General features: G+C 42.7%; 1 protein-coding gene across 2 annotated transcripts in view; it reads left to right on the forward strand.

Moving 5' to 3' along the window:
- Positions 1-2,139: 2,139 nt before the first annotated feature.
- The window catches only part of LOC119655585 (nuclear transcription factor Y subunit alpha), a 129,248-nt gene continuing 109,982 nt past the window's right edge, over positions 2,140-21,405 (forward strand). The window contains exon 1 of one of the 2 annotated variants that reach the window (XM_038061528.1): positions 2,140-3,047. The gene's annotated coding sequence lies outside the window, so the exon portion shown is untranslated. The remainder of the gene's footprint in view (positions 3,048-21,405) is intronic. The other variant, XM_038061527.1, reaches the window with a different exon arrangement.

Genomic DNA, 21,405 nt, shown 5'->3' on the forward strand with positions numbered 1-21,405 from the left:
GGGGGTGATGATAGACGAAAAACTCAATTTTAAGCAGCACATAGAGCATACTTGCAAAAAAGCATCCACCACGAGTATGGCTCACGCAAGGATGATGCCCGAACGTACGAAGACCGCGGCATACTTGCAGGCTGCTCATAGCCAGGGTGGTGAGTTCTATCATGTTGTATGCAGTCCCAGTTTGAGGAATGGTGCGGCAAGTTATAGGCAATGCATATAAACTGAGTACGGTTTACAGAAGAAAAGCCTTAAGGGTGTGTTCTGCCTCCTGGACCGTCTCAGACGATGCAGTGTTCGTCATCTCGGGAATGATGCCAATTGACATCCTGGTAACCGAAATGATGAACATTTATAACACCAGATCCATCTCTCCCTTATCGCAGCTAAAAAAGCCGAAAAAAGAGATCCATAAAATGGCAACAGCGATGGGACCAGTCAGAAAAGGATCGTTGGACTTCCAGGTTGATCCCTTCCATCAGGGAGTGGCTGGAGAGAAAGCATGCAGCAGCAGATCAATTATAATCTCACCCAGTTTCTCACCGGCCATGGAGGATACCGTCAGTACCTGTACAGGGTTAAATTGGACACCTCACCTAATTGTTTAAACTGTCCCAGAGGACCCACCGCAGGTATTCTTCCAATGTCCTAGGTTCGTGGAAAAAGGAGGAACCTAGAGGAAACTCTAGGTGAAGTGTTATCACCGAAAAATTTTGTCCGGAAAATGGTAGCTTGCCAGAAAGACTGGGATGTGATCAATTCCATAATCGCAGTAATCCAGGATAAACTACGAAAAGCAGAAGAAGTGAGAAAGGCGCGGTTATGAACCCCACGGGAAGACGGAAGGAGACCTAGCTAAAGTAAGCTAACTCCGCCCCGTGATGTTTTGCAAACAAATACCTTAAAAAAGAGACAGACAGACATTGACCCGATTTTAATAAGGTTTCGTCTACAAAATACCCTCCTCCTGATGAGGGGTGTAAACAAGCGCATGATAGTTTTCACCATTCGGTAAACAATCGCGGTTGCTATTACTATTGTTACTTTCGATGTTGATCCTTGTCCTCAAAACAAAGTCTGCTTTTGTAACAATGTTTTCCAGTAAAGCAAATCTTAAAGTTTCACGAGTTCAAATCAACCTCAAAAGTTTTACTATGTTTATTAATATTGCATCACTAATGAGCAGAAACCAATAAGCGTGGCTGCTGGTGTTCATTTCAAGCTTCCTTATGGCATATTAATCAGTTTTTTGTAGACGTTAAAGTTTATATGAAAATTTCAAAATGTTAAGACAATAACTAACGACGTTCTAACATTTATAATGGCTCAAATTTCACCAAATCACAAATTTTGGCTAAGGCTAATTGGACGGGTTGATAGACTGGTTTCATCGCCATGAACGGCGCCTCCGATGTGAGGTTTATTTCCTACGATCTGCTTCGAATGTCCATAAATTTTAGTTAATACCACTGATTGGACTCAGATATAATTTGGAAAGGATGCCAATCATCAACATTCTTTTAGGTCCAACTAAATATTTCACATTTCTCTTGATTTTGGTGGTAGTAGGATAGTAAGGGATACTCTGTTTTGAATTATCTTAGGGGTGACGCCGAAAGGTAATTCCTTAAGACCCCGGTACTGTCGATGTAGTTTATTAAGGATGTAAATTTAAAGTATGTGTTTAGATTAGATTGTACCCCCAAAGCTATCAGATGCGCACCATCCGCAGAACAAACGTGATATAATGAATACGCACTTGGTTGTCAGAAGTTCCAAAAAATGCGTACTGCGGTCCAAGTTCACCACAAGTCAACTTAACGCTTCTTACGAATTCCAAACCTCCGAGCGTAATGAAGTGTCTCGAATTGAAAATAACACAAGTCCATTGTGATTGAATCGATTTGGCCAGCCATCGACATATCGGAAATTCTGGTTCTGTCCTCATTAAGGTCTCCCACCATGGCCATTGTTAGACTTCAATGGTGCATCTACAACACGATATTGGTTATTATCATCTTCATCGCGGGATAGATTCCAATGTGTTCTCACCTGGATGTTAATTCTCATCTAATCGAACAGGTAAAGATACAATTGAAAGCCAGTCGGCGAGGTGAGGGCTGGGGCTTGCATCTGGCCAGAGAGCTGCTTCGGTCTCGTTGGTAATCTGGTGTTAGACGTCGAGCGTGCTGAACGTGTGTCGAGTCCGGGGCTTCTCTGACCATATAGTCGTGGCGTCGCATTGGAGCGTTGTAATGAGTGGAATGCTTAAGACGGGGACAGTGAGAAGGCTATCTACATCATTTAGGTAGACACTGACCCATCGCACACCTGTATCCACGAGTACGTTCTGGATTCGCGGAAATCGTTGATCCGACTAATTTCAGCAATTGTGTGACTTGCGTGTCCCTTTCTCCTTCACAAACGACACTGCCGTGTCCGAGTGGTCCAGGGAGAGGCTGCTTCTGCCAAGCGGTGTCCCAGCGTTTGTTTACATTAGCAACACTTGCCGTGCACCCTTTTACCTACCGATTAGATAGCATTCTGCGGATTAGCCTTTTCTTCTGATTTCTCTGTGATCCCAGGTAAAGTCCGTTCGCGCTTCTCAGATGATAATTTAATTATTTACCTTCGCGGTCGTGAACTAGTGCACACTTTATTTTGGTGCATGCTCACTGATTGTTTTGGTGCCCACTTGCCCGGATTTCATTCGGATTAGAGTGTCCAGTGGAATGTGAGTGAATATATCTGGCGTCGATTCCAGAACATAACTAGATACCTCGCACCGTCCAAGTTCTTCTACTTTGTTGTTGGTGGCCGATCATATCTTCCTCAACTGTACGTCATGGAATTTAGCTGCCCCTCGCCGCGTGGAGTTTCACTAGAAGCCATGAATGCCCGCTCATAAGTGCTTTCGGAATTTGTTGAAGTGAATTATTGAAATTAAGTGCAATGACAGTGGTGGCCGGGAATTAGAGGTTTCGGAATAAATAGTGCTCAACACATCGGAGGCGCTCTGTCGAGTAATTAGCGTGAAGAAGTTGAACCTGGTGAGTGAACGCAATTGTTGCTTTTCAATGCATAGTTCATTTAACATCAAATGATTATGAGGTGAAGCAAGAATATCATTAACCCTCTTAGTATGTAGGGTTGCTCGGTTGGCTAATGTTGATCAGCAAATCTAAAACGCCAAGTATAGTACGGAAGATATGCTAATTTCTGTAGCTAGTCAAGATACGACTCGATTTTTTCCAGAACTGTTTTCAAAGCTAGATAGTGATAACATATCTTGTTCGGAATATAGTATACTGTAATTTCCCGGCGAATTCCTTCAGTATTTATCGATATTGTACTAGATATTAGTTAGGTGCAGAACAGAAATTGTTTACCCCTCATGTCCGCTGCTTCGCTGATATCAGTGGAACTGAATACATTTATAATGAACAGATTTCGCTTTTTGTAACTATAAGGTGCCATAGAAATGTAGTAAGACCGATCTTTTATTGAAGAAACTTTTCACTTACTTCCAACAACAATATTGTCCCCTTCGAAGTATGTTGTACCCATTTTGGGGTAAACTCTTCGCTTGTGCAAGTATTCAGTTGAAATGTGATACGTGGTGAAATGATTGAATTTCAACTGGTCACCTTTCATAATTATTGTTAAAAGTCGGTCTCATTTCACAAGGATGAAGGCCTCCGTTTCAAGATTTATCTTCCAACAATTTTCGACTATCCAACAATAATTCATACCAGTGGAAAACCTCAGTTCTTCATAAGGGATGCTCTCTATTCTGATACTTCACTCCCCTGGTATTAGTGACAGCTATAAGGACCCCAACTAGCGCTGCCATGCACCGGTTTTGATGCCACAATACTGCTTAGATCGTGATTGCTGTGAGTAGGGAGGAAAACAGAATTTACCCGACTCAGATCTTTAGAGCCAACTTGCAGCTTTTGTAAAGAATAGAAGATTGTCCCGCTCCCGCATCCAAAGACTTCTTTGAGGTCTCCAAAGAATTATTTATCTAGTGTCCGCAGCCCGGCTTCAGCTAGAGCTGAGGAATCGTAAAGGAAATGCCTACGGATTACTCCCTTCCCTTCGGAACTTTGAATTCTAGGGTATGCCGAGTCTAGACGCATGGTCGTCAATAGGCTGGTGTACCGTGCAGGCCGCAGAAATTCTTCACAAATTTGTGCATTTGGCACAAAACTTCTCATGATTTATAGGGGGACCAGATCCTCCTTGACTTGATCCAAGTTAAGTCAGTGGCTGTCAAATATTGCAAGTAAGTTTCACACTTCACAGTCCCAAGCGGATTGCCAACTGTCGAGAAAGGAGCTATACCCAATCAATTCACCGGGCTCATCATTCGTCTCCATGTTCTAATGTCTGCAGATCCGTGTCATGGACATCATCTCGTTCATTTTCTTATGTGACGAACTGACGAGAGATTGAATGTGTTCGATATCCCTTCACTGGCATGCTAGTTGCTGCATTCCAATTATTGCTGTGCAGGAAGACCGAGCTGGAAATACGAATTACTATATCCAAATTTCAAATGTATCACCCAAATTCTACTTGGGAAGTGGATGGACCCACCTCGTGATTTCGAAGGCACAACATGGCCCTCAAGCCAAGTTATTTTTGCAGTCCTTGCGTGAGGTTATTGGTAAGGCAGATTGCGTGCTAACATCACTTAACTTAAAGAATACACCTTTTAATCGTCGAGTAAAGTAACGTCAGTAAACACGTCTCTAACATTCGATCGACCGCTGCTGAAATGGAGATGGAAAGCATCGAAAACCACTGTATAGCTGGTGTAGGTTCAGTCTTGTGTTCTCTCTCTCTAATCCATGGGACACCATCCAGTCCTTGAGCAGCCTAACCGATGTTTGACATGCCCAGACAACATTTAACAGCAATTTCGTATACTTAGCCAATAAAGGTAACTATTCGGGGTCGTTTGATGTGCTGTTCGCGGTCATTCATCATGTTACAGAGCAGATTCAGTATCGATCCTTGAGACCACCCTTTACCAAATGTCCAACTGAGCATGCATCGATGTCATAAAGAAACTTTCTATCCACGAAATAGTCTCTAACGATTAGCTGAAAACATATGAGCACATTGAGCTGGCTTAGGGATCTTATTATATACTGCCACTGCGTTGAGCTGAAAGCATTCCCCACATGGAGGGTGATGACAGCACAGTATTTCTTGGTATCGCCCTGTCACATGATACCTCAATAGGTTTCACGTACTGCTTCGTAAACAAATGAGATGATACGACGATGAATCACCAAGTGGTTTGTATTCAAAATGGCAATGAACCACTCCGGGCTATCGCTTCCCTCAAAACCTCATTCGATATTCCATCCAGTCCGGGAGCTGTTTTAGCCCCTACCTTTTCGCAAGCAATGGTAAGCTCATACCCCCTTTCGTTCTCAATAGTGCATATCCTGTGCTATGGAAACAGTGTGGTCATTGTTCTTCGGAACAAAATTGGGTGCTTGATCTGCGAAGTGCTGCTCCCTGTAAACTCAGCCATTACCACTGTATAGGTTCCTCCCCAGGGGTTAATATCAACCTTTTCGCACAGGAATTCCGTTTATTATCACGGCTCGCCTTCCGCCATTTCGTCATTCCACCACGATTTCGATAATCTGTGGACCTTATTTCTTCGCATTGATGCATCAGAGGCTGCGTACACTTTGTCGACAATTTTCTCAAATTTTTCTCTCTGTGTACCTATTCGTGTGGAACTTTCCTGAATTATCTCAGCGACTTTATGTCTCTCGGATGTCCCATTCTCCTGGTGTCCATTACATTAAACAGTACACGGTCACTGTATAGTATTCACTAAGCCAGCTAATGTCCCTCATTAACGCTTCATTTAGCCTTAGATACTTCCGATATTAGCAAGTATAATATCCAGCGAAGAGGAGCCTTCCAGAAACACCAGCCTCCTGTCGTTAGACTGTGCTTCCTCATTCGGTAGACCATGCGTTGAAGCATGCGTTGTCAATGGGGGATGGTAAACTTGCATTTAACACTTGTTCAAAAATTCGCTCAAGTTCCACGCTTGTTGCGCTTGGCAAATGAACATTGTTAATTTTACGTAATGGTTCGCTAATTCGCTCTTTGCTTTTAGTGCCTTCCTAGGCAGCGAGCATTTTATGTCTTCTACACCGTAGCCCTTATCATCAAAACCTGCATCTTTTCAAAACATTCGTTCTGAATCTTTCTCACAATTCCTTGCCAGGTGGCCATTTTCACCACACCACCTGCATTGGTCGCAGCTATCGTGGTTACTTCTGCAAAATCTGGCTATATAACCGTACTCCAGGCATCTAAAGCTCAAAGCAGGAAATATTTTCACCCGAATCGATCCGGTCTTGACTTTTCTTGGTTCCGGCAACTTGCTTACCCAAACAGCCGGCTAACTGTTGGTTACCGTTTTGCGTGCTGCCGTATGCTTTCGGAAAGTTTCTTATAGTGTCGACATCCTTGTCTCGAATTTGAAATTTCCACATCAATATTCTCCATATGCCCCCCTTCGTCGTAATCTCGTTGAGATCCGTGCACTTCACAGCTATTACCTCACCGTAACCTTCTTATCGGAGGATTTAACAACCAAAATCTAGTAGTTGAGCGTCTTTTCGTTTTGTATCTTCCGGAGCTCCAGGCAAAGTTCTCCCTACTGCGTTCTTCTAATTCTTCTGAGCTCTTTTCCCCGCTTAGCGTCGGATCTCTCTTGACCTTCTGCAGAATTTCTACATAAGAGAGGTGACCTCTGCTCTTGATGACAATCGCATCCGCTTCCATTGTCTTACCCGTTTCTTTAGCTCCACAGTTGTCCAAACATTTGCTCCCATGTTCTGGGACTTCAGTTTGAAATCCAAGCGTTGTACTTCCTCCGTTATTGGCTCTTTGGAGCTTCTTTTTTTTGTTTTGCTCCTTTTTACGCCTTCAACACTTTCCACTTTGGACTTGTTTGAGGGGCTCGTAGCAATAATAGGTACCTGCCGCAATGGGGTCGCCGTACAAGTCTGTAGCAGTTCTATACTCGCCATACATTAAGCGGTCTAACCTAATTGGCCATTTCCTTTTCGCAGGTGTCTTTAAAATTTCAGAAAACCATGGTAATGCTTTTGCCCGACGAATTGAGAGCCATCCTGAGTACTTTTGCTGGCACTGCATCAATTCTCTTCCCGGTGACATGCACATGACTTCCTTGTTGTGCCCGGTACAACCTTTGCCACTCCAATACCTGGTCGTCCATCCGTCTTCACAGACCCTGCTACTTATCACTAGTTGAATTAATCGCTCCGATGGTCCCATAATCAACAAGATTGACGTCAATATCCTCTCGTCGTTCAATGTTAATGATATTTTGTTTCCTTCATCCATATTTTTGTTCGGGTGCCCCCAATTGAGGGACAGGCTCGCGTTCACGGACCACAGCCGTAGGAACCACCAGATTCTCACTTCCCGCTACCCGTGTGCTCCATGAGAAGTCCTATTCCCCCTGCCGACACCTTCCCTCGTTGAACTTCCTACCTACCAAACTTTAGATAGCCACCGAAATTTCCGTAGACTTTGAGTTATAGTTTCCACTTCACATCTTTGGAGTTAGCTGAACTATGTCAAGTTTTTCCCCTAGTTTAGGGCGTCCTGCCTCCACTAAATCGCGATTCGCCCGTCTCGGAACTGCGACAAAGTCACGTATTGGATTCCGAAGTCTGCAGGAAACGTTCACCTCAACCAACCAGTCACAACCCTACCCAGGTCGTTGTGTCGCCCATGCGGGGAGGAACATAGACGTCCCAATGACAAGTCCGCGTGCGAAGTCCGTTCACAAAGCAATACAGATGGTGCCAGCAGTAACTCGGGATACCGCCTACAAAGAATATCAATTTTCCTTCGATTTAGGCAGCTCCCCGCCTCACTCATACTACCGGCCATCCTGAATATTGCCCTCCTTGCCTGCATCTGTATGTGCAGATGGAGAGGGGTTAATCCCAAAAGGGCCTCTAGGAATGCCGTTGGGCATGTCCTCATTGCCCCATTGATACACACGCAAGCCAGCCTTTGGAGCTTATGTAATTCCCTGGCTCGTGTGCGGAGTTCGGTTCTTTCTGCGCAGATTACCGCTCCATAAGTACAGTTATACATAGTTATAGCTGTTACATCAAAATCCCGCGAAGCTTGCCTAGAGGTCCTGGACTCTCGCGTAGTCTACTTCAAACCAATTATAAGTGCACCATTCTGTAGACGTGGGCGATAATGGGGAGAATGTTTGGCGTAACTTCCCTATAACCTACCACCGGCCACCACCACCAAACTACTCTATATCTTTCCAGTGGGGAGGATCGTGGAGTTTCAACGGCCCCATATTGCCGCCTTTAGCTCTATCATGTGTGTTTAGATTATTGATTCCGCGTCATAAAAGCCTGTGCTGGTGTCGTAGCAAGAGGCAATTCCATTCTACGCAGGTTTTTGCTGATATCACCAAAACGCTGAAGTCAAACATGAAACATTCTCCGATAACCAAAGACGGTCAAGTGGTGAAGGCAATATTGTGTTTGCTGTGCTATCAGTCAGTTGTGCCTGCACTTCAATCCAGCGAAGTGGATATCACTCACTCCGTGCTCTTTCACACGAAACCTGTGCATTGCTGGAAAAGTACTATTTAGCGGCCAAATTTATTAGATTATCCATATTTACCTTTCATCGGCGCATCACACATAATCATCGTAGATTACAACTTGTTTGATTTATCATTCATGACTTTACCATTAAACGCCGCTTTCACTTTATGTATCCGAAACTGTTGGTAAACTTTCATAAAACGCGCAACTTTACTTTTTACCGTGCACTTGCATTGATACGTTTTCTACTCATTCTTAGATGTGTCTTGGTCTTCTGTGGTGAGTGTTCACTTTTACCATGCAAAGAAAAACTGGGTTCAATCATACGTACGAGTACGAGCACATACCGCACGTAGTGGCGTACTATCAGTTGCCTGACGGTAATTACATTACTCGCAAGACGTTTTTTTCTCAAAATTGAAAAGGCCCTATCTGATGTGCCGCAGATGAGATGCGCTACAAAAGACGATGCTCCACGCATAAGCGAAGTGCGGCACAACAAAAACATTGCGGCTCCATTAACTCCAACTACAAAAAGTACATATTAAAGTGTTTTCTTCGCTTTTTGAAAATATGATATTATGAATTTTATTGGCCATAAGATTCGCTCCAGAGATGATATCATCTTTCATAACTGAAACCAGTCCGGGGACGGTCCGTTCGCCCGTCTGCCTGTCACAACTGTTTCATCTCCGCGGCGACTGTGCGTCCAGTCATGAAGCTTGGTACCATCAGCGTCCACGCCAGCTAAATTAGCAACGCGGCCTGAGGCGCATAAGTACCACTAAAACAAATTGTGCCGTCAGCGTATGCAACTATGAATGCTCTTTGTGAATTCCCCGGAGTGAATTAACTTATTATCGATCAAAAACAAGGCGAGAAAACACAAGCTACCCTCCAGTCATGAATGGTCTTTATCTGTAATAAAACAGATAAATAAATTTTCTTCAAAATTATGAAAAAAAAATAATGCTTTGTCTGCATATTGACCGATTTTCATGAAATTTTGCAAAAATGTGCAAAATATTATTACACATCCCTGTGATTATTGAGAATCACTGGTTTTTTCTTTTGCTGTGTTTTTCTTGTGTGTGATCGCACATGGAGGTGTAGAAATTTGAAAAAGAACGCCCGAGGTAGAGAGGGCGAAATTCGCACCCATCAAAAACCACCGGGACCAATTTAGATATTACTCGGCGGGGTGGGTTGGTCTTTCCACACTCGTGCTTTTGGGCCTATAAGGTTTTCTCTCTTTTACTCCCTTGAACAGTTCTCCTTCGACCTGGGCATATCCTTCCTAACGCTTGGCACAGAACTTTGGTCAGTAAAACATCACATCCTCTGGATCCCCCGTTACGCCACTGCATTCGGGACAATCCGGCTAGTCATTCAGTCTAATGTGATGCAGATACTAAGAGGAGCTAGGTAAGTGGTAGCCGCTCAAGCCATTCCCTAATAGTGGGAATGAGCCTATGTCTCACTGACCCTTCAAACATACATCCCATCTGCGTTGACAAAGATCAAACGGCTCTGACTTCACACCTCCCCCCAAACAGATGGTGCGTAAAGCTGGGCCAAATAGAACCAACATTCGGCAGCATTTTTGCAAATTCCGCGGTAACGCTAGCTGCCTTTTGACACGCCCACTTTCGTTGCTACCCAAAGGTCAGTTTGGCATTAATAATTACCCCCAAGTATTCGATTCACGACTTAGAGCTGACTGTATATCTACCGACTTCCACTATGGCGGTGCTACGTACTTTCAGACGCTTGCTTGGAATTAGAACTTGTTTAATAACTTTGTTTTCTACCGAAGTGATCTACTCCCTGAAAATTAACTAATTGCTAGACGGTTAAGTAGAACAGTCACTCGGTAGAAGAGGAATATATTCACGGCTATCACAATGTTAACACCAAAATTCGAATAAACATAATATCTTCAGAAAGAAGTTGAAAACAGAAAGCTCGACGCTTCAGGTAAGAAAGGCTTTATGTATTTCTTGTGTAAGTATATTTGAGTGCAGAACTATTCCGTTTGTACTTAACCCGTAATGTAGTGTTCCCACCTTTACACCAAATTCCACTGCAATCAGAGCAGCCATTTTTAATTAAATTGCGTGTGACAGACAGACAGACGCCACTAATGCGAAATCTATGAATAAGACGCCTGAACTTTGTTCTTTAGCCAATTATAGCGGCGATTAATGGCCAGCCATTACAAGCAACTACCACGGACATAGCTAACAAAGTCTACACCACGCTTCAGCAGCAAAAACACGCTTAACGCATCTAGTTCAAAAATTATTAAGCCAACTCGCACAGCTGCGTACGGAGATACGTGCAGCAAAATGAGAATGGACCCGTTTCATCTCCTTCACGACACCGGAGGTCTATATTCTACTGAAATACGAAAATGCAGTTGCCTGTAGACACAGGCGTCCATATAAGCATCTACCCGTGCTCCAAAAACCAAGAATCATATAAAAAGAAACGTTCTAGGCAAACCAACAGCATCAGCAATCGCAAAAGGTATGGCACCAAAATCTGATCAACCGGTTTAACAAAGAACGTCCTAAAATGAATCCACAAACAGTTCTGCTAACTTGAGCTTGCTAGAAAATAATTTCGGCGCGGCGTTACATCAATTCAAACTTCTCGAATGGTTCGCTATTAGGACCACTTCCGTCTTCTCATTCGCCAGGATCAGGCCAGCCCTTTCCAGTAAGGGCTTTACCGATCTTACTGTCTCCGTAGCGTAGAACTGCACATCCTCTATATTCTTTGCTCTAACTAGTACAGCTAGGTCGTCGGCAAAGTCGTTAATCGTAGCCTCTTCTCGGACGGGAAAGTGTATATGTAATATCATCCAAAGCAGTAAAAGTACCAGTTCCGAGTCTTATGATACCTGTCTTGTGATGATTTAGCCTTTAGAAACCGCATCCGTTCCGAATCAGGCATCATTCTATATCATTGTGAATCAAACTCCCCAAATATCCAGGAACACCTACGTTCACCAATGCACCGATTTCAGTTTCCGAAGTTGAATGCGCCATCCAACCTAGTCTAGAATTCAACGCGCCTATTGCCAAATTCACCACAGTGTTTACTACATGCACCCTAGAAGCGTCACGTCGAAACTCATACTGGGACTCGAACTGGCCATTTTTGCTTTCGACGATGGGTAGCATTCCATTTTATATGGTTCTCTCAATCATAGTTCCCAGTGTATCCCGCAGGCAGATGAGACAGTATGATGCTGGCTCTTTAGATGGTTTATTGGATTTGAAAGTAACATCAACTTCTGCTTCAAAGTTTTGTTAGGAATACCATCTTGTTGTCGTCGATCCACATATTTCCAGCAGTTCTTCCATGCACTCGTTAAGCTGGACCACCGTTCACCCCGCTTCCCAGGTAGTAAGGAAATAAATTAACAAAAATTTCTTTTAGACGGCGTGGGTGCCATTCGCACTAATACATGACCTCGGAATGTGGCTGACCCTAATTCATCCAGAGCCCCGCTTCAGTGTGCCTAGTCAGTGATCTAGTCTTTGGCCTTGCAAACGATAATGACCTCCGGTCTGCTTGCCCTTTCCGCTTTGATTCAAGATCAAGATCAAGATCTTGAATTCCGACACAAGCTCTCCTCTTTGAAACCGTCAAATGCGGCTAACGCTATCCCCCAGTTAGTGAGATCTGGGTGTGCTTTCACCTTCCTGAGAATGACAGTATATAATTATGAACGCCATCTGGAGGTGAAGATAACAGCCGTTTGCTGTTTCTACCTCGCTTTTTCCGATCCGCTCCCTTTCTCTGGAATTGCAGCCACATGCGCTTCCCCAATAATGTTAGCTATTCTACTCAAATGCTCCACATTCTTTGAAACTGAATCATGCTATTGAAAGCCTAATTATCACCCCTTCTTCAGGGATCCTTTCAGACAGATGCATGGCCTTTGGTAGTCAGTATCTTGCGCAACTGCGTAAAATCTTCTAAGAAACAGTAACCCTTACGATTGTCTTCCTTTACCTGAAGTCGAGGACCAACAAATTGAAGTCACCTGCAATCATCTTTGGGTTTCATTAATATAGGACTTTGGTAAACCGTTCAGTTTAGTTTGCAGAGTTCATTAATGATGTAGTTTTCATACCGATTTGCGAATCCCATCCTTCATTGATTGAGGGTAATTTGAATTCATTTTCTTGGTGTAATTATCGCCTTTCTTAGTACCAAAGATTTCTCCCTTGTGCTGAAGAAACTCTTACCGAGGTATCTTCGTCGGAGATCTAAAGAAACCGGATAGTTGCACATAAAGTGCAGACCCGTCTCCTTCTCCTCCTATTGGCTGCAGCCGAAATGGTACCGTTAAAACTCCTATAAGGGTTCTCATATTCCACTTCATAAGGGACAACAAAAATGCCGCTCTAGCGATCCCGGGTTCTTTAAGAAATATTTTTTCCATTCGGCTGCGTGAATCCTATGAATTTCCCCTCTCAGAGCGGACTTGACAGCAGACTGCCGGATGTCTAAAGCTAGCTCTGACCCTACCATTGTGGATCCTGACCCGATCCTGATATGCTGTCGGAAAAAATGGAATGATATTATGTCAGCCTGGTATATAGTCGTCATTTTTCAGGGAAGTGGGCCAGTTCCATAATAGAACCTTCCGAAACTTCCATGTTCGACCCGCCGGTGAAGATTATTAAGTCTGTCAGCCCAAAGCCCTCGAGGCCATTTATCGACCATTCTTCTCTTTTTATAATTAGGAGATAATGTGTCTTTTCAGAAACAAATCTGAAAACCAAATGATCGGCAAGCATCAGAGGCACCAGATGTTTGCCAAGAAATTTCCAAATAGACGCAGGACCGTTTCGTTGGTGACCTTTCACGCGCCAACAGTATCATGCCGATTGTTAACTGTTTTTCGCTTTACTTTCAAATGAATGAGCGCTAGATAGATAGGATACCTTCGTGTACCACGCTCGGCATACTTTTCATTGCTCCAGTAATACTTAGGCAACCATACCTTTAAATCTAGGCTAGCAGTTATTAAAGTTCAATCTCGATCATCTGACGATCCAAGCATACATCAAAATAGCCTTTAATATAGATCTGTCCTTCCAATGAGTCTGTTGATATGTGTGCGGTTCAATTGCTCTATCACGATCCGAAAAGTAAAGTTCGAAGTATGGCGGGTGTATCAAAACCGCTTCGTGTCTCTGTTGGTGTTCATCAAGGACCGCCCTCTCACCACTCTTCTTTGTTCTTGCTATGGACACAGTCACACGGGATATCCAACGTCCGGCGCCCTACACTCTGCTTTATGCAGATGATGTTTTCCTAGCATCTGATAGCAAAAATGATCTCGAGCAACTTATCCAAAATTGGAATGATCGCCTCATGCAACACGGTCTCAGAATGAATCTAAACAAAACTGAATTTTTGACGACCGATCCCCATGAAACAGGCACAATCACTGTCAGCGGCAGTGATCTGCCCAGAACTGAGCAATTTAAATACCTCGGATCAACGCTATCAGCGAATGGAGAACTGCGTTATGAAATTGCTTCACGCATTAACGCAAGCTGGATGAAGTGGCGTTCCACAACTGGTGTTCTTTGTAGTCGACATATCAACGAACGTCTTAAATCTTAAATTTACCGCAATGTCGTCCGTCCTGTCGCTCTCTATGGTTCTGAGTGTTAGCCAACTATAAAAGACAATGAACGACGTCCTGCGGTAATGGAGACGAAGATGTTGCGTTGGACTAGTGGCGTCATGCGTTTTGATCACATCCGAAATGAGGATATCCGCGATTGTTATGGGGTTGCACCGATCGTGGAAAAGTTGCGAGAGAGGCGTCTTCGATGGTATGGTCATGTAATTCACGACGAGCCGTTCCCAAATATCTTATCCTTAGTTTACAATGTTCAAATATTGACACCCGCTGATCAGCGTCTTGTGTGGTTGTGGAACAATTGATTTTTACTAATATAGCCTGATTATAATAACTTTTAGTAAAAATGGGCTAATGGAATGACGGCTATCAAAAAAACCTTGGATTTCAAAGAAAAATATGAAAGACATAAAGATTGATCAGTCGCTGGTTGGGGTCGCGAGCAACGAGAGCAAGCTTAATCTGTTTGGTACTGATGGAATGTTCGCCATCCAGGTGGAGCCTGCAAAAAGGTGCATGGAGATGGAAGCGTTATGATCTGGGGCTGATATCACTTTTGTGTGAAATCACATCTTATTACATGCTCATGACAAGATAGGAAAATACTCGATCTTCTCATAGAATAGCATTCCTAAGCACACGTCCAAGTTTGTTCAGAATTAGCCAAATGACAACCAAGTTGCAAGAATAACCTGGCTTTCTCAAAGTCCCGACCGGAATCTTAGTGAGCATCTTTGAGGAGAGCTAGATTGACGTACTTGACAACAAAACCTTTCTAAACCAGATGAACTAATGGCTGCTCAGAAAGGCTAATGCCTATTCAACAAGATGTTATAAAAAATTACTCCTTTTTTCGCAATGTTATTGTTGTAAACTGCTTCTAAGACAAAAGTTTTCAAAGTTCTGACGGGTTCAAAAAATGCCCACTTTAGTTTTTTAACCGAAAGTTTTTTGTTTTTATTTTAAGTTACCAGTCATCATATTTATTTTTAAAAGGATAAAATAAAGCCCCACTATAAACAAAAAAAATGTAAAAACCAAAAAAGTTTTGACCACTACTGTAAGTGTGTGTTAGGCTTAGTATACATTCCATTCCCAGTGTATTTAGGACCTCCATTGCTAGAGCGGGAATGATGCTATCCGGCCCCACAAATTTGTGTCTAGGGAAAGAGTTAAATGCCTGTTTTGCTAGCTCCAGTCATATTATTTTGCATGCCATAACCCAGTCTTTTAGCCAAGGGTTGTATACAACTGTCAGTCATAAGCAGGAGTTTTGTATTCTACCTGGGAAGTGCAATTGAAGCAAATGGTTTGCTGTTTCGTCTTCCGCTTCAACTTTGAGATCGTCTCAAGAGAGTGAGTCTCTTCGCAGAAACGTTCCCATGATGATGGTTTAGCTAACTTTATGCTTTTCTGTGCCGCTTTCTGAGCCCCTATGTACCGATTCCAGCCAATGTCTGAATCAGAATCTAGAGCTCGATCAAGCAGTACCTTTATTGCTCTCCTCTGTTTTGTCAAATCTGAGTTCCACCATGATATTGTACACTTCTTTACCGTATTGAGTGAAAAGCTTCTCTTATGCCAGTTATGATCAGCTGGGTTGCTTTTTAAGGTTTTGTATAAAGCAAAAACCTTATTAAAATCGGTTTAGTGTCTGTCTCTCTGTTTGTCGCATGCATTTTTCCGGAGACTGTTGCAGCAATTGACACTAAATTTGGTCGAGAGGTGGGAACTATGAACACTCATGCATACAGAAAGTTACATCCTGTTAGGGGGAGGTCCCCATACATGCAAAAGGGGGGTATAATTTTTTTTCACCAAAAATAGTCATGTTTGGTATCAAATGAAAGGTTTCGGTTAGAAATTTTCCGAAGCTGGTCTTAGTTTTGACATTTGCTGGAAAGGCGGGGAGGTCGGGAGGTCGAAAGTGATCATTTATTTAACGGGCCATTCTCAGAAACTGTCCAACCGAAAAATCTGAAAAAAAATCAATAGGCTGCCACTATATGATGGTTAGGCTCCGAAATACCCCCATACTGATATCCTTTCAATTAAAGTTAATAATAATATTACTATCATTTTCAGTAATTGGTTGCAGAGCCCCCCTTAAGTTCATTCTAGCCCTACGAAATTTCGCACTATTACTAAAAAAGTTATTATGAGTCAAAGTTTGCACTTCTTTGGAAACTCAAGATTTTGACTGTTAATATTACCCGAAAGTGGGTTGACTCACATAATATACGCGTATATTACGTGTCACGTACTAATGAGACAAATTCACACCCAAATGTCTTTATAAAGGAAATACACAAAACCTTTCATACCTGAAGCGTCCAGTTTCCGACTTGGTAAATTCGAACAATGAATTTGATACGTCTCCCTTGAATTGTTACTCGGGCGTCCGGTTCTATTGTGTACATTGCCCAATCTGTCTTCCGCGGATTCCGGAATAGGGTGGTTGAAGGTGGATCCATATCCACTACGAAATTAATGCGCCTATGATGCAAGAAGCTGATATCGTTTTATTTTCCCCACTCTTCGACAAGAGCCGCTATGTCACAGAATGTCACCATGATGTCTGCTAACTACGATGAAGAACGTTCGAGTTAATATCACATCTTGCTATTACCCCTTTACCTTTATTTTTGCAAATTGGATAGCTTTGATGAATACAGGATGATTATGGGAATTTCGTCCACGTCATAGGAAAAATAAGCAAAGCACCAAAAAATCGCTTTATCTCCCTGTTAACATTTTATGGTTAGTTTAGCTGTTGCGATTTCCCCGTTATAGTCCTCACAGCTGAAAGGAATTTCCCCTACGCTTTTCGCCATGGTCAGTATTGTAATCGGATGGATTGATGTCATCAAACAAGGCTCATCCATCGGCTTCGATAAGCATGGCTATCGTTGCTAGCCGAGCCCTCTTTGTTACCCTTCGGTTTACGCTTATTTACAAATACCCCGAACGCTCCCACCTCCTCAACTTTGGCGTAACCTGGTGGTTGTAGTTTAGTCAAAGGCGATTTGCAAGGAGTCATTGCTTTTCTCGAAGGCGGTTTTGGCTTACTCATGAATAAGATTTAAGCTTCAGAAGGTGGTGGCAAGTGTAGCTCGGGGTCAGGAGTACTGACAGAATAGACCTGCTATGACCATTCAGCACCGCAGTCACACCTTGTCTCTAGTTCCCTAGAGGATCATCCTTACTGAAGTCCTTCACCACGACAAGGTATCACTTGTACCATGAACACCAGTTGGCGCAGCTCTAAATGCTCTTCTCAATTTGCAGCACTTGGATAATCAGCGCAATGCAATACGAGCGACTCATAGACTGATTCGTTTATGTCTGTAAGTAAACAACAATGTGAGAGGTCCAGAGCATTGGGAGAGACGTTGGAGGAACTGAATCAAACTCGTGTAATGCACCCTAATTCTCGGATACCCGTACATCTGTTTGGTAGAAGATATGAAGTTATTCTCAAATGCAGAGAAAACTAGCTCAAATCAGAAAAAAAATCATGGCGGAATATACTGAGGTTTTCTATAAAGAAGGCTCAAAAACAAAACAGAGTTCTGAAGGAGTCTACCTTTCAGGTAATATGGATCAGTCTTTCAGAGTGAGGTGCATGCCATCCTAAAACCAGCAGCATGGGTGATTGACAAATGATTGAAGGACAAGCGCATTGCTCGTTGAATAGCCCTTTAATCAACGCAAAAAATCTTTAAAGAATGTAAAAATCGTCTGAACTCTATACCTAGATTCAGTTCGGTAACCACTGTGGGTGAACGAAATGTAATTTCGGTTGTCTTATCAAAAGAGGATTCATTTCTCCTATATCGAAACCAGAGCCTTCAAATGAAGTGTCAGAGCGTTAGCTTAAGCGTGCCAAACATCAAACGTTTACTTTGAGAACGAAGCATATTGCAAAGTTTGGCATGTCAAAAAGGAGGAGGGCTTCCAGAAGTATTGTTGGCGTTCTGACTGGTCAGAATTCACTAGCTGGGCATATGTTCAGAATAGGAATTCTACAATATGTTACGTGTCCGTCCTGCAATTGGGAAGTAAAATCCAATGAACATTTAGTGTTTGAGTGTCCCTCCTACGAACGCTTCAAACAGCAAATTTTTGGTGCGATACATAAACCAATCTGAGTTGCTCTGTTAGAGGGGGTAATAAAGTACAATGCATTACTAGGGTCTGCATATTTAGAGGCTATGCCTCTCCTCCACCCCATATACCCCACAAAGAACGCTTCCATATCCCAAAAAGGAAGTACCCACCAAAATTCTACTCAAAGCAAAGATGATTGGGGATATTCTAATGGTCACAGTTCATGTTTTCATGAAGTCTTCCATTGTTGAACGTCTTCCATCAGAGGCGTCTCAATTTTCTATTGAACTTTGCAGATATTTTCGTAAATTACGGTGAACAAATCTTTCTTGGGGTTACCAAATGATTTCCTTGGAACATATTGTTTTGCGGGTAGTTGTAAAGATTTAAAATTTTAGGTGCTGACATTCATTTAAGATTTTAAATTTATTATAATTCATAGCAACGTTGCTTAGTGAACCCGTCGAAGGTGACAATCTCGAAAACTATCTAGTCTACTTTGCCACCATACCTGCAAATCTTCAGCCCAGATGAGAGACGAACCCCGCTAAATTAATTTAAATAAATATTCGCGATGACAAATCCAAATACGTAAGCCACTTGGGATTACTGAATATATCTTATTTTATGGACTCTTAGAATAGTTTATTCCCGAACTGATTGTCCACTAAAAGCTTGAATAGAAGATCCTTGGCACTGTGAACGAGACAAATAACCAGAAAAGTTATGTAAATAGATTTTTTCTGGTATCTTTAGGAACATTCCAGCGAAAGACCTCGAGAGAAATGTCAACTAATTCTGGTCAAGAGATCATAAATCTGATTCCGCCGAGGCACTTTTAGACAAGAAAATCACATTGTCTGGAAGACTTGATCGCTGACTCTCGCGATCAGACTCTGACCCTGATTCTGGTCGCGGAATCGATACCGGTTTCGTAAACAACAAACTGAAGGAAAAATGGTAATTATGATACAAAGGCATAGCATGTCACTACAGAAACACTTCATTGATTTTATGTAGATATGCAGACGCCTATGTGTGGACTATCTTTCTCTGCTGCGGTGACCCTCTCGATCAAGATCGTTCAACTGAGAAATTATTAGTTTATAAGAATTGGAAAAGAAATATGAAATGTCCAGAGACAACAAAGAGACCAAAAAGGTAACGTCCAGAGGTGAAAGTCCGCATGGCGATATTTTCATCATGATGATGACATTGCCGTTGATAATAGAATAAATTGCTTGAATTAATCGAGTTCTATTGATACGCCATCAATCAACTTGGGCCACTCTCCTCGTTCTTTGTATGGAACTCAGATGTTTACAGAATGTTATATAATGTTATTCAACGCAAGACAATGGGTAGATAACACTAAATTGGAGGCTTTTTTGGTCCTTATTAATGCGGTCAGTAACAGTTATGTATAAAACCTGATTTCATGGTGACATGCCTGCATATTTCTTAGTTGGGAGCACTTCATTAACGTCCTACATATGCTCACGTTGGGAAGTGCATACATAAGCATAGTATGGCATCTATAATAATTACCAATACTTTGTATAAAGAGTCCCCTAATTATGATAGAATGTTGACTGTCTGATATGGTGCAACTAATTATAGTTGTTTCGTTAGCAATAGGTATTTGTAAATATGCGTTTAAAATCCATAAGGGTAGGTAGGTATAAGTGGCCGATCCGTGGAGCCCCATTTCCGTTGTGGTGAACCGGTTTGATGCTACCGTAATTGCTGTGTGAAGGGCAAAGGGAGCTGAAAATTGACGGCTTAAATCTTCACAACTAGTTTTAACTGCCCCTCCTTATACCCAGGGACCTTTATGAGGTCCTCAATGAATTGTTTATCTAGCGTGCGCAGGCAACCCTTAGCTAGTGGTGGGCAATCGCAACGGAAGTGCCTTAGGATTTTTCCCTCCTCTCGGCAACTTCGACAATTCGAATTGTAGGACTACCCGGCTCTGGCTCAATGGCGAGTCCGTTGACTTGCTCATTTTTCTCTCTCTTTGACTGAGAGGAGGCTGACTTTGAGCACGTTGTCCAGACTGTTTATTATGTCTCTCTACTACTCCACCACCCTTGAGGATATCCTCAGAAATTATCTCTGCAGGCCATTTTTGATCCGGACCCTGATTCGAAGGCCCACCACCGCAAAAATCCACTATAAGCTCAGCTTAAGTGCAGCGTAGTCCGTTGGGAAAGGTCAGAGTTCTCGAGGTACTTCGTTTAAGATTTGATTAGGGTCACAGACTTCGGAAGAAGTGTAAAACTACATTGAGGACATCTGCCGGACAGCACTGCAGAGCCCAAGTGGCACTTGCACACGGGGTTCTCTGAATCATAATAAGCTTGCCTCCTTGGTCCCACTAAGTTTGTATGGTCTACAAAAGTGATTCAAGGATCAAATATTTCGGATATTCGCTGGCTTGTTCACTCACCGCCAACTTCGGCACTTAGTCTTTATTAGGTAGGTTACTTGGGGCATTCAATATGTGTCCGATAAAGACAGACGATCTTGCGTCAATAGTGTCAACTCTTGGGCCAGAGAGTACGTCGCACGCCAGAAGTGCAATGTCGCTAGGCATGTTAAGAAGGAAGTAGGTGTATTTCCGAGGACAAAAAAAACGGTTCAACAATATATACGTCGACATTTTAAGCCCTTTGCGCTCGCATAGCTACACGATCATTCATCGGTTTACCCGGTAATTCGAGGCAATACCTCTGGAGAACATCGCAGTACCGTCTTGTGATGAAACCCTCCGGCAGGAGTATATTCCGATTTGGTATTCCAATCGTAATAATTACAGACCAGGGAAAGCAGTTCAAATCTGCTCCCTTCTCTGTGCTCGAAAAACTCCTCCAATTCAAACGTCATCAGGCAATTACATAACATCCAAAGTGCAATGGGATGCTGGAACGGTGGTATCCGACACTGAAGACCGCTATTATGGCACGCAAT

Source organism: Hermetia illucens, chromosome 4, assembly GCF_905115235.1.
Source record: "Hermetia illucens chromosome 4, iHerIll2.2.curated.20191125, whole genome shotgun sequence".
NCBI classification, from domain to species: Eukaryota; Metazoa; Arthropoda; class Insecta; order Diptera; family Stratiomyidae; genus Hermetia; species Hermetia illucens.